The sequence below is a fragment of the Mus caroli genome, chromosome 1 (assembly GCF_900094665.2).
Source record: "Mus caroli chromosome 1, CAROLI_EIJ_v1.1, whole genome shotgun sequence".
In the NCBI taxonomy this organism is placed as follows: Eukaryota; Metazoa; Chordata; class Mammalia; order Rodentia; family Muridae; genus Mus; species Mus caroli.
The window spans coordinates 181,285,692-181,301,660 of record NC_034570.1 but is presented as its reverse complement, the minus strand read 5'-3'; positions in this window follow the sequence as shown (position 1 = coordinate 181,301,660).

The following is a 15,969-nucleotide window of genomic DNA, read 5'->3' as shown; positions in this document are numbered from 1 at the left end:
ATATAAGTACAGTGAGGCAGAATCAGAAGTTCAAGGACAGTCTGAGACCCTGTCTCAAAAAAAATTTTTTCTGAATAACAACTTTTTTTTTTAACACTTAGTTATTTTATGTGGATGTGGGTATGTGGGCCACAGCACTCATGTGGCCAAAGAACAACTCGCAAGAGTCCATTCTGTTTCTACCATGTGGGTTCTGGCAATTGATCTCAGAACATCAGGTTGGCAGCAAGCCCCCTTCTCTGCTGAGCCATGCTACGGCCCTTGCTGTAGTTTCAATAATAAAGCCCTGTCCATTCTGTGTAGTTCTAGTGCCTGGAGAGAGATGACGACATTCTAGGGACCCTCCAAATCCAAGGAATGTCATTATGTCTACCCAGTGTTCATGTCCCCAGAGAATACACATTTCAGTTCCAAGAAACTGCACCAAATAAACACCATTGTAAACACAGCCACAAAGGAACAGAAGCAAACCAAACAAGCAAACCAAACTAAGGGAGGCCTGAGTCCTCACAGTGGGTCACGAGCATTTCTAAACAAACACAGAAGGAATCAATCGCACCTGCTCCGGAGCCTGCCAAAAGAATAGAAAGCAGATCCAAGAAAGTCAGACTGGCGCCCAGAGTACCCACTAGGGCCAAGCAGGAAGCTTGCTGAGGGAGGAGAGGCCAGATTAGCAGGTGGGGTAGGGGCACCCCAACTGCATGCCCCATGGGAGGCACACTCAGGTAGGTTACATAATCGCCTGGCTTTTATTGAGTGATCAAAAGCACAGGACATACCGGCCACTCGCTCCCTTCCGCAGCACGGGGTGGGGAGTTGCTAAGGGACAGGCTGGTAATCACGTGTTAAGTTGTCCGTGTAGATGAGAAAAGGGTGTCAATACAGTCCTTGGAGCAAGGGCAGGGCGTTCAGAGGTTAGCAGCCAAGTATCTGCCCCGTCCCTTCTGTTAAGCAGAAGCGCTCTGCAGCCAACGGGAAAAAGGTTCAAGCTTTCTGAGTCATCTCAGACTTACTGAAAAATCTGTATTTTATGTTAATTTTTGACATCTGCATTAAAAATATTATTATTATTTTTTTTTAGCGCACTTTGAATTCACACTTGGCATGGATCATCAAAGAAAATGCAAGTGCAGAATAATCCAGGACCTCTTGGTGATTTATCACCCAAATTGCTGTCACTGGATCCCTGTTCTTCTGGGTCCCACAGGCAAAGTTTGGAACCCAGATCTCTGGGTCTGTGAAGTCAGTGTTCCCCTGAACTGTCTTCAACCTTTGAATCTGGGACAGTCCTCAAATGCTTTGAGTTAACTCCACCCCTTTGTCTTCTGTGCCATAACACCGAATGCCTTGCCACCCTAGGAATGTAGCCAAAAGGAGCCAACCGCCTGCATTTGGAACTCAGAACAAATACCAGCAGTCACAGCATCCCACAGAGCTCTGGAGGTGCTGAGAAACCTGCACATGGACTTGTTGTCTACTTTCTATTAGCAGAACAATGTTGGCCCGGGTAGAAGAGGATTCAGGGATACGAAGGCTAAGGTGTCTTGAATGTGGATCTAAGACAGACCTTATGGCTCCCAGAGTCTGAATCCTATTCCTGAATCTTCCTTCTTCAGCCTCAAGGCCCAGCACCACCATCCTGATCTCTGAACTCTGGTGTTGACCACAGGAAAACGCCTTTGCTTGTTCTTGGCAACCCTCCACCACACAAGGACAAAAATAGGTCAGTGCACCTCTCCCAAGCTCTTTGCTTTCACTGATGAGAAACAAACGCCCGTTTGGTTTACTTTCCCTTCCAACATTCAGGACTGAGAGATTGGGGTTGGGGGTTAGTGAAGCCAAGAGTTTAAGTTTTGAAACCTAAACCATTTGACAGGTCCCATGAAGTACTGGAAGCCAAGAGCTCTGTGGTCCAGTCAACACTCTTGCACATTGTGTCTTAGTCACTAAACATAGCTCAGCGTTTATTTATTCCGGTATCTTAGATGCAAACAGAGGAACAACCGCGAGGTAGGTTTGTGCGTCACGCAAGAGAGAACTCTCTAAAGGAGCCTTCCATCCAGGGAAGAGAGAGCCCTTGGAAGTGGGAGATACCTCCCTTCTGATGATACTAACGAGCTCTTAGCTGTACTGTTAGTGTGAGTGTGGAGTGGGGTGACCTTTCTGCTATCTTTAAGCCCTTGATTCTGTGGCTCTGTGATCTTTATCTCCATGAGCACTGAAGTCTGGCCTGGCTGGTTATGATAAAGCGTGCTGACTCAGTAAAAGCAGATTCAAGATCACAAAGCATTTGTCGGGTTGTGAGGAATACTTATGAGGTCCTGTGGCCACATGTAAATCCTAGAAATATTTCTGGATGTTTCCATCATGGAGAATCCAGGAAATCAGCCTTCTCGTTGGAAACGCTGAAGCTTATGTTGGATCGTGAGCACACTCCTACGTCTCCTCACTCAGAACCCTCCTGAGTGGGGTTGTTCCAATAAGCTGGGCATTTCAGAATTGTTTATTCTCCATCCTCAAGTAAATGTCATTTGGAATCTTAAACTGGAGGCATCTGAGACTGAGACTCTGCAGCCATGTCTGCTCTTTCCACACCCTCCGTTCCATCCACACTCCTGTCTGCTACACACACACACACACACACACACACACACCCGTCTATTCCATCAGTGACAGCCCTAGCCCTTGGGCCAAACCTTGAAGTCACATGTGACTTTCCCCTTCACAACTTATAGCCAAACTGCCAGAAATCCCTGTTGGCTCTACTATCAGTTTACACCCAGAATCTGTTTCCAGCCTCATGTTCTCCCAGGCTAGCCATCATTTTCTGTCACCAAGACTCTTGCCACAATCTTCCAAGCCACCTCTCAGTTTCCATCCTCCAGAGGAAGCAGTGGAGATGTTCTGGGTGATGACAGTGCTTCCGTGTTGCTAGACACTTGCCAAAGCTCACAGAGCACATTTAGACTGGCAAGAACCATATTTAAGCTGTATTGTGACAAAGCTAATTAAAATTAGTATTTGTTTAAGACTATGAAAAAAATGCTTTCCCATTTCATTCAGAGTAAAACCCAAAGATCTTGTGGTGGCATTTAAGGTCCTATGTAATTAATCACAAACACACACACACATACACTCACACTCACACAAACACACACACACACATACTCACAGACAGATAGACATACTCACATAGACATACAGACAGATGTACAAACACACATACTCACACACATGCACACACACAGACACACATATACATACACACATACACAGATACACACTCACACACACACAGAGACACTCTCACACATATCCTTCAACCCTTAACCCTCAACCCTCTGACCACTTGCTCAGTCCTTTCCTTTTGACTTTTTCTGTTCTAGCAGCACTGACCTCCCCACTGTGACCCAACAGACACAAGTGCTCATTTCAGGGTCTAAGTGCTCTTTGCAGGGTCTTAGTGCTCCCTGCAGGGTCTTGGTGTTCCTTGCAGGGTCTTGGTGCTCTTTCCAGGGTCTTGGTGCTCCTTGCAGGGTCTTGGTGCTCCTTTCAGGGTCTTGGTGCTCTTTGCAGAGTCTTGGTGTTCCTTGCAGGGTCTTGGTGCTCTTTTCAGGGTCTTGGTGCTCCTTGCAGGGTCTTGGTGCTCCTTGCAGGGTCTTGGTACTCCTTGCAGGATCTTGGTGCTCCTTGCAGGATCTTGGTGCTCCTTGCAGGGTCTTGGTGCTCTTTGCAGGGTCTTGATGTTCCCTGCAGGGTCTTGGTGCTCCCTGCAGGATCCTAGTGCTCCCTTCAGGGCCTTAGTGTTCCCTGCAGGGTCTCGTCCATGTTGCTCCTTCTTACTATATATGCATGACTTTTTTCTCTTCACCTTCAAATATCTTTTCAATTGTTCTTTATTTATAACAAGTTGGATTGATTTTTAAATTACATTTATTTATTTCTTTTAGTGTGTGTGTGCACATGTGCATGCATTGAAGTCAAAACACAAATGATGAGAGTTGTTTCTCTCCTTCCACCAAGTGGGGCCAGAGATTGGCCTCAGGTGCTCAGGCTTGGTGGCAAGCACCTTTCCTCACTGAGTCATCTCAACAGACCCTCAATTGTCGGCTTTGTAGTAAGGCTTTTCTGGACCATCCTGTTTATCCAGCCTGCCTTCTAGTAGAAGTTATAAACAGCTATATTTAGTGCAATCATCAGCACAGTTGGGTTTAAGCCCATTGTTTTGCTACTTACTTTCAATATATCCTATCTTTTCTCCATTTCCTTTGACCTCTTCTTCTGCTTTCTTCTATGTGAAGCAAAACAAGAGGTTTTTAACTCTCCGTTTTGCCTTTTATTGGCTGGCTAGCTTTTCAAAGTCGTGGTTGTCTCGGTAGTTTCCCTAGAAATTTGAATATGCTTTGGAATTTACCAATGATATTTCTTAAAATATGATTATAGCATTCCACATATAAAGAAAGAAACATTAGTCTACCCATCCTTCCTGCCTTCCCGGCTTTTGTGCTATCATCATGGTGCCTTAGTGTATCCCTACATGTGGTATGAACCCTGCACGTTGTTGCTAATTTTTGGTTATGTCAAATTTGTCCTTTCTGTGGAGAACATTTGAAAGTACATAAGTGTGTGTGTGCGCACACACAGGGTGTGTCTTAGCCTTCTCTTCTTACTCTCTGTAACCCCAACAGTAAGAGGATTGTCTGTGTTACCCTCACCATATTCACACATTTGCTCAAGCCCTCTTGTCAGAAGCCAATACCTTGTCCACCCTGGAGCTGTCCCTGGTCTCACTGCCCCTGTGACCACCACCAGTAACACCAGGACTGACTCTTTGCTTCACTGATCCCACAGACCCTGCTGGAGCCAGCGATGAAGACCTAAAGGGGGTTCCATGTCCTTGGCATAGAAGCAGAAGGCCTGGGAAGTTGGACCTAAGGCTAGTAATCCGCTTAGCAGGTGTCACAGGAAGGGGGTGAGTGTGGCTACTGAGGATGCCCAAGGATGTGCCCTGGCTATCAGGCAGCATGCTGAATTCAAATGACAGGAGGCCTGCCAAACTGAAAATCAAAGAATCGTTAATTCAGTGATTAAGCTATCTGGAGGGCCCAGCCATTTCCAAATACCTGGCCAAATCTCTGATTATATCTGCACATGAAACAGACTGCATGAGACCCAGTCCCACTGTGCCGTCCATTGTCAAGTGTGTCACACCCGGGAGGATTGCCATTAAGCAGACATTTTCCAAACGGGAATTACAGGTGTTTCCCCTCCAGTAAATTAGAGTGCTCAGAGCTTTGGTGCAGGAAGCACATGTGTACTCTGCAGCCCAAGGATAATGCTGGCCCCTAGTCAACCGTCATCAGGAAGCCAGGCTCCAGGCAAGCCCTGTGTCCCAAAATGACTCTGTCAGGATGAGGCAAGACGGAGCCTTCTCAAGTTTCTGAGCAGGTACCATGGAGTTCTAAGAAACCCATTGGAAATTGGGTAACTTAGCACTTAAACAAGTTAACACAGAAGCCTAAGCTAGGCCTGCCAGCCCTGGTGACATTTCTGTACGTGTAAGGAGAAGTGGAAGTCACCTGAGAAACAAACCAGGGAAGCCATCAGTATGCCAAGTCCACTTGACAGAACCTTGCATGCATTCGAGGTGATGTCCGCTGGGGACCATGGCTCTGGGCAACCACCTGGAAGTACAGCTGTGTGCTGGTGTCCTCCTCTCTCCCCTGTGAGGACTGTGCACACCACCCTGTGCACACAGTACCTGTGATAAATGACAATGGTCAGCCACACTCTTCTTCAGCCATCTCTGCTCTGCACCCACAAATGAGTGGCTGCTGCTTTTCTTCCCAGTCAATAAAGCTGTTCTGTCCAAGCTGACTGCCTCAAACTGGACTTGTATCTCTTTCTTCCTTCCACATACATACATACAAACATACATGCACACATGCATGCATACATACATACACACATACATACAAACATACATACATATACATATGTCTCCCCAGTTTGTTGCCCTCAATCCTTAAATTAGATTCCCTCCCCATTTTTACAAGGGTAAGGCACTAGATTAAATATGTGGGGGCTGGAGTAACAGTTCAGCAAATGAGAGCACTGGCTGCTCTAGCAAAAGACTGGGTTCAAGGGCTGGAGAGATGGCTCAGTGGTTAAGAGCACTGACTACTCTTCCGAAGGTCCTGAGTTCAATTCCCAGCAGCCATATGGTGGCTCACAACCATCTGATGCCCTCTTCTGGTGTGTCTGAAGACAGCTACAGTGTACTCATATAAATTAAAAAAAAAAAAAAAAGGTTGGGTTCAATCCCCAGAGCCCATAAGATGGCTCACAATTATCTGTAACTCTAATTCCAAAGGATCTGGCCTCCAAGAGCACCAGGCACATAGGTGGTGCACATACATACATGCAGGAAAAACAAACACACAAAATAAAAATGAATGTCTTTAATATGTTTTTATATGGAAATGATTACAGAAACTTCTAGAGCATTCTCTATAATGAGGAAAGGAAGTGGAGCTTTGTGTGATCGAGCCCTGACAGCTTCCCCCAAAGCCAGTTTGAGGTGCTCTGGGAAAGTCTCTGCTGCCTTTGTGTTTTCCACAGTCTGAGGATGCGGCAGGAAGATGTGTTTGATCTTGGTCTTCCCAGGATCCAGAAGTAGAAGAAGGCCACCCCCAACCTTAGAGATCACACAGTATGCCGTTTCAATAGCACACACCCTCCCCATGTCCTTCCACCAGACTGTGCTAATGTCCTTAGTGTGGAATACAGTGCCTGGGACCTGGTGACAGCTGTTAAGGGAGCGACTGACTGAAAGGGATATGTGTTCTATGCTGGGCTCACAGAGGCGTGGTGACACGTGCTTGTGATCCAGCACTCAGGACGCTGAGGCAAGGTGCAAGGCCAGACTAGAACACAGAGTGATTTCAAGGATGGCCTAAGAGGCATGGCCTGCCTCAAAAAGAAAGAAAAGAAAAGGAAGAAGAGAAGAGAAGAGAAGAGAAGAGAAGAGAAGAGAAGAGAAGAGAAGAGAAGAGAAGAGAAGAGAAGGGAAGGGAAAGGAAAAGGAAAAGGAAAGAGGACGTGGGAGATGGCTTGGTCAGCCAAGTGCTGAGTTCAGTCCCCACAACTCATGTTTAGAAGCTGGGCATGGTGGATATGCCTGTAACTTCAACATTAGAGACAGAGGCAGGAGGACCCATCCCTGGGGCTTGCTTGCCACTCACCCCAGCTCACATGACAATGACAGACAACCCCACCCCCCAAAAAAAAAATTGTGTGGGGAGGACTTAAGAGTATCTGAGAAATGACACCATGAGTTTCCTCTGTACCACGTGAGCATGCCTGGGTGTATGTACACATACACACACACACACACACACACACACACACACACTTGTATATAGAGCTTAACTTATATGTGTGAGCATATATCAGCAGCATTATGGGTATTCTTTTGTCTGCTTCATCATTTTTCTTGCTTCCAGACGTCTCTGGGATAAATGTGTATTTTCTAATAGGGCATTAAAGACTCACACAGCTGGCTACCACTTTCCTCAGTTAATTTGTGAGGTAGCAGGTACACTCAGCCACGCTCGCTTGGTACAGGTGTCTTGGGGGCCTAGGGTCCACAGCAGTTGTTAGCTAACTGGAGGCATAGGTGGTTCCACTAAGAGAAGCATCTCCTGGCAGGCTCATCTGATAATCTTGTTCGGGTCTTTGTCTCCTAAGTGGGACACTCAGCTCCAGGTCCGCGGTGGATTCCAAGTGGCTAGTATGTGGTTTATGCTTAGGAGTTCTTTGTGGAATGAGTGAGCCAGGGCCTCCCTGGAACTCACTGAGTGTGTACGGACACAGTTGGTAGGATCACTCAGAGCTGAGGGGTTATACTTCCATTAAGAAAGTGAAGTTGAAACCAGGTGGTGGTGCACACTTTTGATGCCAGCACTCGGGAGGCAGAGGCAGGTGAATCTCCAAACCAGGCCAGCCTGATCTACAGGACAGCCAGGGAGGGCTACAGTTCTTGCAAATGTTGGGACGGCAATGCAGGACACCACACTTTTTCCCTTGTTCCCTGGTTACCCAGCACACACAGAGACAAGGGGGAAGTCGTGATGGAGACGGAGGCAGGAGATGCACCACAGAAGAAGGTAAGGGGAGCGGGCCCTCCCCCCAGACAGAGGGAGCATCAGAGGAGACAGTGCCTTCTGACACCTTAGCCCGCCCACCCAGGGACCCAGGGGAAAAGCTCCGGGCTGTGAAGCTGAGATCTAACTCATGAATACTCACAGACTCACAGGACCGTCCCACTGTCATGGGGAATGGTGGCTTCCCAAAGGCATGCCTTTATCTGGGTCCTTGGGAGCACAAGTGTTATGTTGTATCGGCTTCTGTCTCCTCGGTTCTGGTCTCCACAGGTTGAAGGTTCTGTTCTCTCACAGTGGCTGAGATGATAATGGGTTTGTTCCTGTACACAGGCAGAAGAGTTAAGAGAGAACTTGAGGGCTAGAGGACCATTTCTCTTTCGTTGTACCAAAGTGTTTTACGTAACATTCGTGGCCCAATTGACTTGGAGGCCACGGCGTCCAGTATCTTATATCCTATTCCCTGTGTGCCCCAGATCTTCCTCATCTTTCTCTTGGTGCATTGGAAGAGATAGGAAGAACAACTGTGTCTTTTTAAGGAGCAACACGGGCCCTAAAATGCTCTGCTGCAAGACAAACAGGCAGGCTCCTCACACCAAGTCGTTCCTGAAAACTTTCTGCAAGCCATCCAGGAACTTTGTGCCCCAGGCTCAGTGAGGTCAAAGCGTCTCAAGCCCTTTGACCTTGTGACCCAGCGAGATTGCTGCAGGGACTGAGTGGTCGGAGGAGAAGCAGCAAGCCCGGAGGCCTGCAGAGATGTTGTCTAGATGGCTAGGAAGACAGCCCAGTTCATATCTGCTTAATTAGCCGGCCAGTAAGCAGCTGACAGGCAAAAGCAGCTTCAAATGGCCACCCACCCCCAGTGCATCATGGGCTTTTACAGTCACAGGTCTTTTTGATCCTAACCACAGCCCTTTGAGAGGGGCTCTAGTCTCCCCATTGTACAGATGAGCTCACTGAGGCTCAACAAGATTAAAGGGAAAGAACTGGAGCCCAACCTTCCTGCCTGATGTTCTTCTTTTGTTGGGCACGTTTACAATCTAATAGAAATGTTCTTGTCTAAGAACATTCACAGATAATCCTGAAAAGTGAGAATGTAAATGAAAATCTCTGTGCTAGAAACTTTAATCAGGAGATCGGAACTCATATTTCTCCTTCTGAGATTATTTTAACATATAATCCCATTTCAGGATTGCTAAAAATAAAAGAAAACAACAAACAACAACGACAACAACAAACCGAAACAAAGAAAAACCCCACCATCCAGTACTGAGAATTAGGGTATAGGCGCTGAGTCTTAACCTATGGAGCCAGGTCGTCTCGATGTAGAATCAAAGACCCTGTGGGATCCCAGGAACCAGCAAGTTACCTCAGAAGATATGGTCAAAAGTGGCACAGGCTAGACCCCAAGCCTTTGTGGCAAATGAACTCAAGCAATGGGCTCTTGGTAAGGCCTCCAGCTTGCTCTGGTGAACCAGGGAATTCACCTGACAAAGGTGTCTCCCTGTGAGCTGCATCATACGCGAGACACACTCTCCTCACCACACACGTGCCCATAACACACTTCTCCCTCAGTCTCTGTTCATATGTGTGTGTGCATGCACAGAGACATACACAGACACACACAAACACACACATACATAGACACCATACACACACTCAAAGACACATACATTATAGACACACACACACCTACAGATACACACACACACACATACACACACATATACACACTCACACACACATACAAACACACACAATACAGACACACATTTACACACACAGAGACACACATATACACACCCATAGACACATACACTATACACACACATACGCATACAAATATACACATGCATATACACACTCACACACATACACACACTCACAAACACACAATACAGACACACATATACACATTCAAACATATACACATACTCACAAGCACACACACACACACACAACACAGACACACATTTACACACACACACACACCTATGAGCACCCTAAAGCACCTCCATGATGTCCAGCTTGCCTTCCTAGCTCTTTGTCTTTGACTAGAATGTCCCTGTGTTACCGCAGCCACTGGGAGGTAGCATGTTTTATGCCTTGCACCTTTGTGTGGTCATCTCCAGGGATCAGGCAGAGCACAGAGATGAGGGTGCTAATCACAGCACCTGGAAGGCTAAGTAGCAAATCTCAAGTTCAAGGCCAGCATAGACTGTAAAGCAAACCCTGCCTCAAAAACAAACAGGACCAGGACACGGCTCCCCAGAGCCAGTGTTCTGCATCCATGACCAGAAAAACAGAACCTTCTGGTTCTATCACCAAGGATGTGTTAGCTTTGCTTCCAGGCCTGCATGTGTAGGCCCGCTGTGTGATCCCATGTCTGGAGTGCCAAGGGATGTGGGGCATGACTCTGCTGAGGCCAAGGCAAGCTGCCATCCTGACTCTGGCCCCTGTGCCCTCTGCCACCACCCCAGTTCAATGTCTGTCCCTCCTGGACTAAGCTGGGAGGACACGGGATCCAGAGGCGCCTCTGGATTCCCACCTATGCACAGGCTTTGCCCACAGTCCCAGCCTGGGAACCTGTACAGGTGTGCTGCCTGTAGATTGAGCTGGTGACAGTCATCATGCCCTGATGAGGATTAACGAACTCCCCAGGCCTGTTGGGTGACTCTGCCTTGGGAAACCATCCAGTGCAGAGCTGGGTCTAGTGCCATATCACAGCATGCTTTGTGATGAGTCAGACCTGGCAAACGTAGCGTTCCCACCACCGAGGCTGGGGACACAGCTTCCCCAGGACCGATGGTTCCTATGGCTTGGCACCTGCTGGCTGCTTTGTAAGTTGGCTTATGCTTTTGGCCAGTGGGCAGGTTAGAGAGCGGTGCGCTCCATGTCCACAGTGATCAAATCTCCCTACAGGCCCTGTGATTGATTGTACGGGTGAGGGATGGGTCAACACGTATGGCCATCTTTCTGTGCTGGCCAGAGGCCTGCTGTCCCAGGATCATCAGAGGGGCAAGGGTGGCTGTGCCCTAAAAATATTTAAAGCTGGGATTTAACCTTTTCTCCCCACAAGTGGGGTGAGGGCCTCCTGAGAGAGGAGCGGACTTGGGGAGCCAGCGCCCTGTTGTGCTCCCTCCAGGCATGGTATGAGAGCTTTTATAAAATGGTCCAAGGGTCTTCATCTGTTTCTTCTCTCCTGCGAAGGAGACACAGCTAAAGGGCACCATCTATGACCCACACACGGAATCCACTTAGTGCCTTGATCTGATTGATTCTCCTAGCCTCCAGAAGTGCACAGGTCCTGTTGTTTCTAAGCCATTCGGCCTCTGAATGGATTAAGACAGTGGAAGATAAGAAACTGTGGTAAGATATTTTTGAAATCTGTAATATCCTCTGCAGCCATTAGTTATCACTGTGCCCGTGATAATTTAGTGAGGCACAGCAGTGTGCACTGGACACTATCTCCACGTGGCGAATTCTCCTAGGGCATTAAAGATTGTGTTCTCAGCCCCTACAAGGAATATTCAGGTGTGTTCTTATGTCAGTCTGTGTACGGAAATCTCTGGCCCTCTGGGAGCTTTCAAGTGAAGGGGAGAGGGAGCAACCAGAGAGAGGGAAGTATGCCTGCTGCTTTGACCCAGACACTGCCCTGTGCAGAGCCTGCGGAGGGCTCAGGGCTCAACTATCCAGCAAGGTGCAGAGGAGTTTCCAATGGGCCAAAAGGACTCTCTTCCCCAGGGAGTGTTACAGCCCTTAGGCAACAGATGCTCTCAGGCCATGGAGTAATTCTCACACACCTTTATTCCTTCTGGATAGAATCTTATAAACATTTGGGGCATGGGTTGGGGTCTGATAGCAGATGCTTTCTATTGGCTTGGCCTGAGATGTTAGGGATGCCTCATCTGCATGTGGAGGGGCTTAAGGGGTGCTGTCCCTAAGTGACTGATGGTCTGATCCTCTCCATGGGGGTCTGGTCAGAAACTGGTGAAGCTCCTACCAGAGGTCCAGGGCTTCTAAACCCGTTCAGTGTTACCAAGCTTCCCGGCACACCCTCATACCTAACTATTGCTATTCTAGTTGTGACTTAGATGTAAACAGGACAAGAATCCAGGGTGAGGTGGGTGGCCTTCTTTTTTTTTTTTTTTTTTTTTTTTTTTTTTTTTTTGGTTTTTCGAGACAGGGTTTCTCTGTGTAGCCCTGGCTGTCCTGGCACTCACTTTGTAGACCAGGCTGGCCTCGAACTCAGAAATCCACCTGCCTCTGCCTCCCAAGTGCTGGGATTAAAGGCGTGCGCCACCACGCCCGGCTGTGGGCGGCCTTCTTGCAAGTGGTCCTTCTGGTTTCCCTACTGTTTGCTGAGTGAGTACGTATTAGCAGTTCTAGATTTCATCCACTTCACTGTTAGCCTCTTCAGAAATGCCTCTCATTTGGGGGTGATTGAGAATCTGCTCAGACTGTCGACTGAGTCCAAAAGTAAGATTGTCCAAACAGTTCATGCAAGAGTCTTTCTTCCCAGGGAGAGTAGAAGAGGCAGAGTGGGTAGCGAAGTGAGCATATGCGTGCGTGTGTGGTGTGTGTGTATGTGTGTGTGTGTGTGCACATATGCTTCAACTTTTCCATTTAGCCTTATTTTTCTGGAGAAGATGGTGGGGGGCGATGATTGAACTCTGAACTACCCTAATTTTCCTTCCTTATTTTGCACCTTCGCTTTTGTCTCCTCTGCTTTTCCATTTAATCACTGTTCCTAGCTGTGGCTTTAGTGCTTCTGAACTTTAAATCTTATACTGGGCCTCAGGGATCAATGGCCAGTTCTTTTGGGTAGACCAGAGAGGGCTAACTTGCAACTTTGCCTTGTTGCTAGGGTTCGGAGCAATGATTAAACAAAAGTAAAGGAAAACAGAGAGATGAAGGCGAAATACGGAAGGAAATCTAGAGTAATTTAATCATGACTCACAGCGTCTTCTCCAGACAAAGATGGCCAAGTGGGAAGGAGATCAAGCTCATCTGGGTGACCTCAAACAGCGTTCAGGTTGACACTGGCCTCACGATTCCCAAGCCAACACAGGCATGTGCTCTTGATCCAGCCAGACCCAGTGGGATACAGTCCTCACCCCACATAGACAGCAGTGCGTCTGAGTTGCTACAGCAACAAAATACCATGCACCATGTGGCTCATAAGCAGCAGAATTTTCTCACAGCCCTGGAGACTGGGAAATCCAAGATTAGGACTCTGGCAGATTCCGTGTCTGATGAAAGCCCATTTCCTGGTTCATATGGTAGAAGGAGAATAGAAGGCTCCAAGACCTCTACCATCATCCTGGAAATGGGATGCATCAGCCTTATTAGCTAACCACCTCCCAGAGGCCCCCACCTCCTAACCCCAGCCACTGAGTATTAGTGTTCAACCTAGAAATGAAGCCAAAGTTTGCACAAATGTTCAGTCACTAGCAAATCACAATTAGGCCTTCACCTTAGGCCTCTCTCTATCTTCCTTCAACTGCCTACACATTCCAGAGCGTCATAGACTTCATGCCAACTGGGTAAATTCTAATTGTCTTCGGTGGACATCTCTCTCTGTTTTCTCTTTCTTTCCTTCCTTCTTTGTGCTCGAAGTCCTCCTCCTTGTTTGTTGTTTTGTTTTGTCTTTTTGAGATAGGGTCTCACTATGTAGCTCTGTCTGTCCTAGGAATCCTACACAGACCAGGTTCCTTCTGCCTCCCAAGTGTTGGGACTAAAGCTACTTCATCTAGCTGACATCTGCTTTTTAAAAAGTGGGGGACTGGGCCAACAATGTGGCTCAGAGGATAAGGTGTTTGCCACAGAAGATGATAACCTAAGTTTAATCTCCCAAAACCATGGAAAGGTGGAAGGAGAGAAATGAGCCCACAAAATTGTCCTCTGAGCTCTGCACACACACTGTGGCTTACATAGCCCTCCCCATAATAACAATCAGTAGTGTTTACTAATGGGATTTAGTAAACGAGGACTCTTCAAAAGCTTCATCCCCTGTCTTAAGTGAGGTTGCCTAGAGGCTCTGAGAAGTGCAGGATTCTTGTGCAAGACTTGGGGGTGTTATAGAAGAACCCTGAAACAACAGAAGAAGGAAAAGATAGAGGCGCAGAGCTGAACAAGAGTGTGGCTTCAGGAGGAAGCCCAACCTGGTCCCTCTGTGAGATTCAGTGTACAAAAGCACCCTGGTGTGTGTCTTGCACAGCAAGGGGGCAGCAGCATTCAGAGTCCACATGGCCACTGACTCCAGGCAGGAGAAGCACCAATCCCAGCCCATGCAGAGGTGCTCCGGACGTCCTTGTATGAGTTGACAAGAATGCATAATAGCCAGGAAAAAAAGGGTTACTTCTGGATGAAGAGGGTCACAGGGCATCAGCCCCTGACGTGAAAATCCCTTCCTGGAGGCTAGAGACACAGCTCAAAAGCTCAGTCAATAGAGCTCTTCCATGCAACATGAGGACTTTAGTTTGAACCTGTGGTCTTTTGTTTTGTTTGCTTTCGATTTTATAGGTCACAGTGGTACATGGTCATAGTCTCAATGCTGGGGAGGTGGACAGTGGGATTTCTTGGGCTTGCTGGATGACCAGCCTTGACTAGTTGGGAAGCCCTAGGTCCGTCCCAAAGAGAGACCCTCCACCAACAAACAAAGAAAAACCAAGTTATCTAGCTCCCAAGGGACAACCGTGTCTTACCGGAGACATCATAAACGAGGAAGGAGGAGGACATCCTACTCCATTAAGGATAAAAAATGTCAACTCAGAACTCTGGACGCTACAAAAAAAATGTCTTTTGAAAAGAAGAGCCAAACGGAAGACATTTTCAGGCTGTTCTCAGTGACCTGGGTCTGTTATTTCCTCAAGGGGGATGGAGCACTGAAAGACTTTGCTACTGGAAGATACACAAATAAAAAGAATTGCTTTAGGCAGAAGGAGAATAATACCAGGTAAAAATCTGGAACCATGCAAAGGTTTAAAGTTACCAGAAATGATAAGTGGTAAATAGTAGATGAATAAAAAAGACAACTTACTTTGTGTAAGTATTTTACACAAAGTAAGACACTTTTGTACACACAAAAGTGTATACAACATGCATGCCTGCTCCCACAGAGACCAGAATGGGGCACTGGAGCCCCTGGAACTGAAGTTACAGAAGGTTGTGAGCTGCCATGCCATGTGGGTGCTGGGAACCAAGCCCTGATCCTCTACAAGAGAACAAGTGCTCTTAACTACTGAGACATTTCTTCAGACACCTGTGAGCTGGCCCCGAGGCTGAGAGCACAAGAGAGCTGGCCCCACCTCTTGTCTGCCATGAAGTGGTGTGGGTGAGGGGGTGACACCCTCCCCTGCCTCACCCCTAGCCACCTGTAGTAGCTGGGAAAGCTATCCCTGGAGAGTGGGTGAGCTGGCCCTGCCCCCTGCCAATGGCAACATTGGGTGGTCTAGCTGGAGCAGTGCTGAAGAGCTTGTCCTGGTGTTGTAGACTCAGGAGAGCCTATGGATTGATCAGCTAGCTCAGTTACCTACCACTAAGACCCAGATCTGGTGTTTTGAGTTGGCCCACCCCAAAATCTACTTCATCTGTGAACTGTTAGAGCAGGTGAAAGGCCCAGTCCTGCTGACCCAAAGTTGCAGGATCTCCATGACACAGGGTAACACGGGATAACTGGGAGGAAGCCAGAGATGTGACAGAGATCTCAAACCAGACCAATGACTTGTGGCAATGAACATTGGCAAGTGACGATGTGTGGACAGAGGGGTATATGAGAGATGTTTTCTTTTTTTTTTTTTTTTTT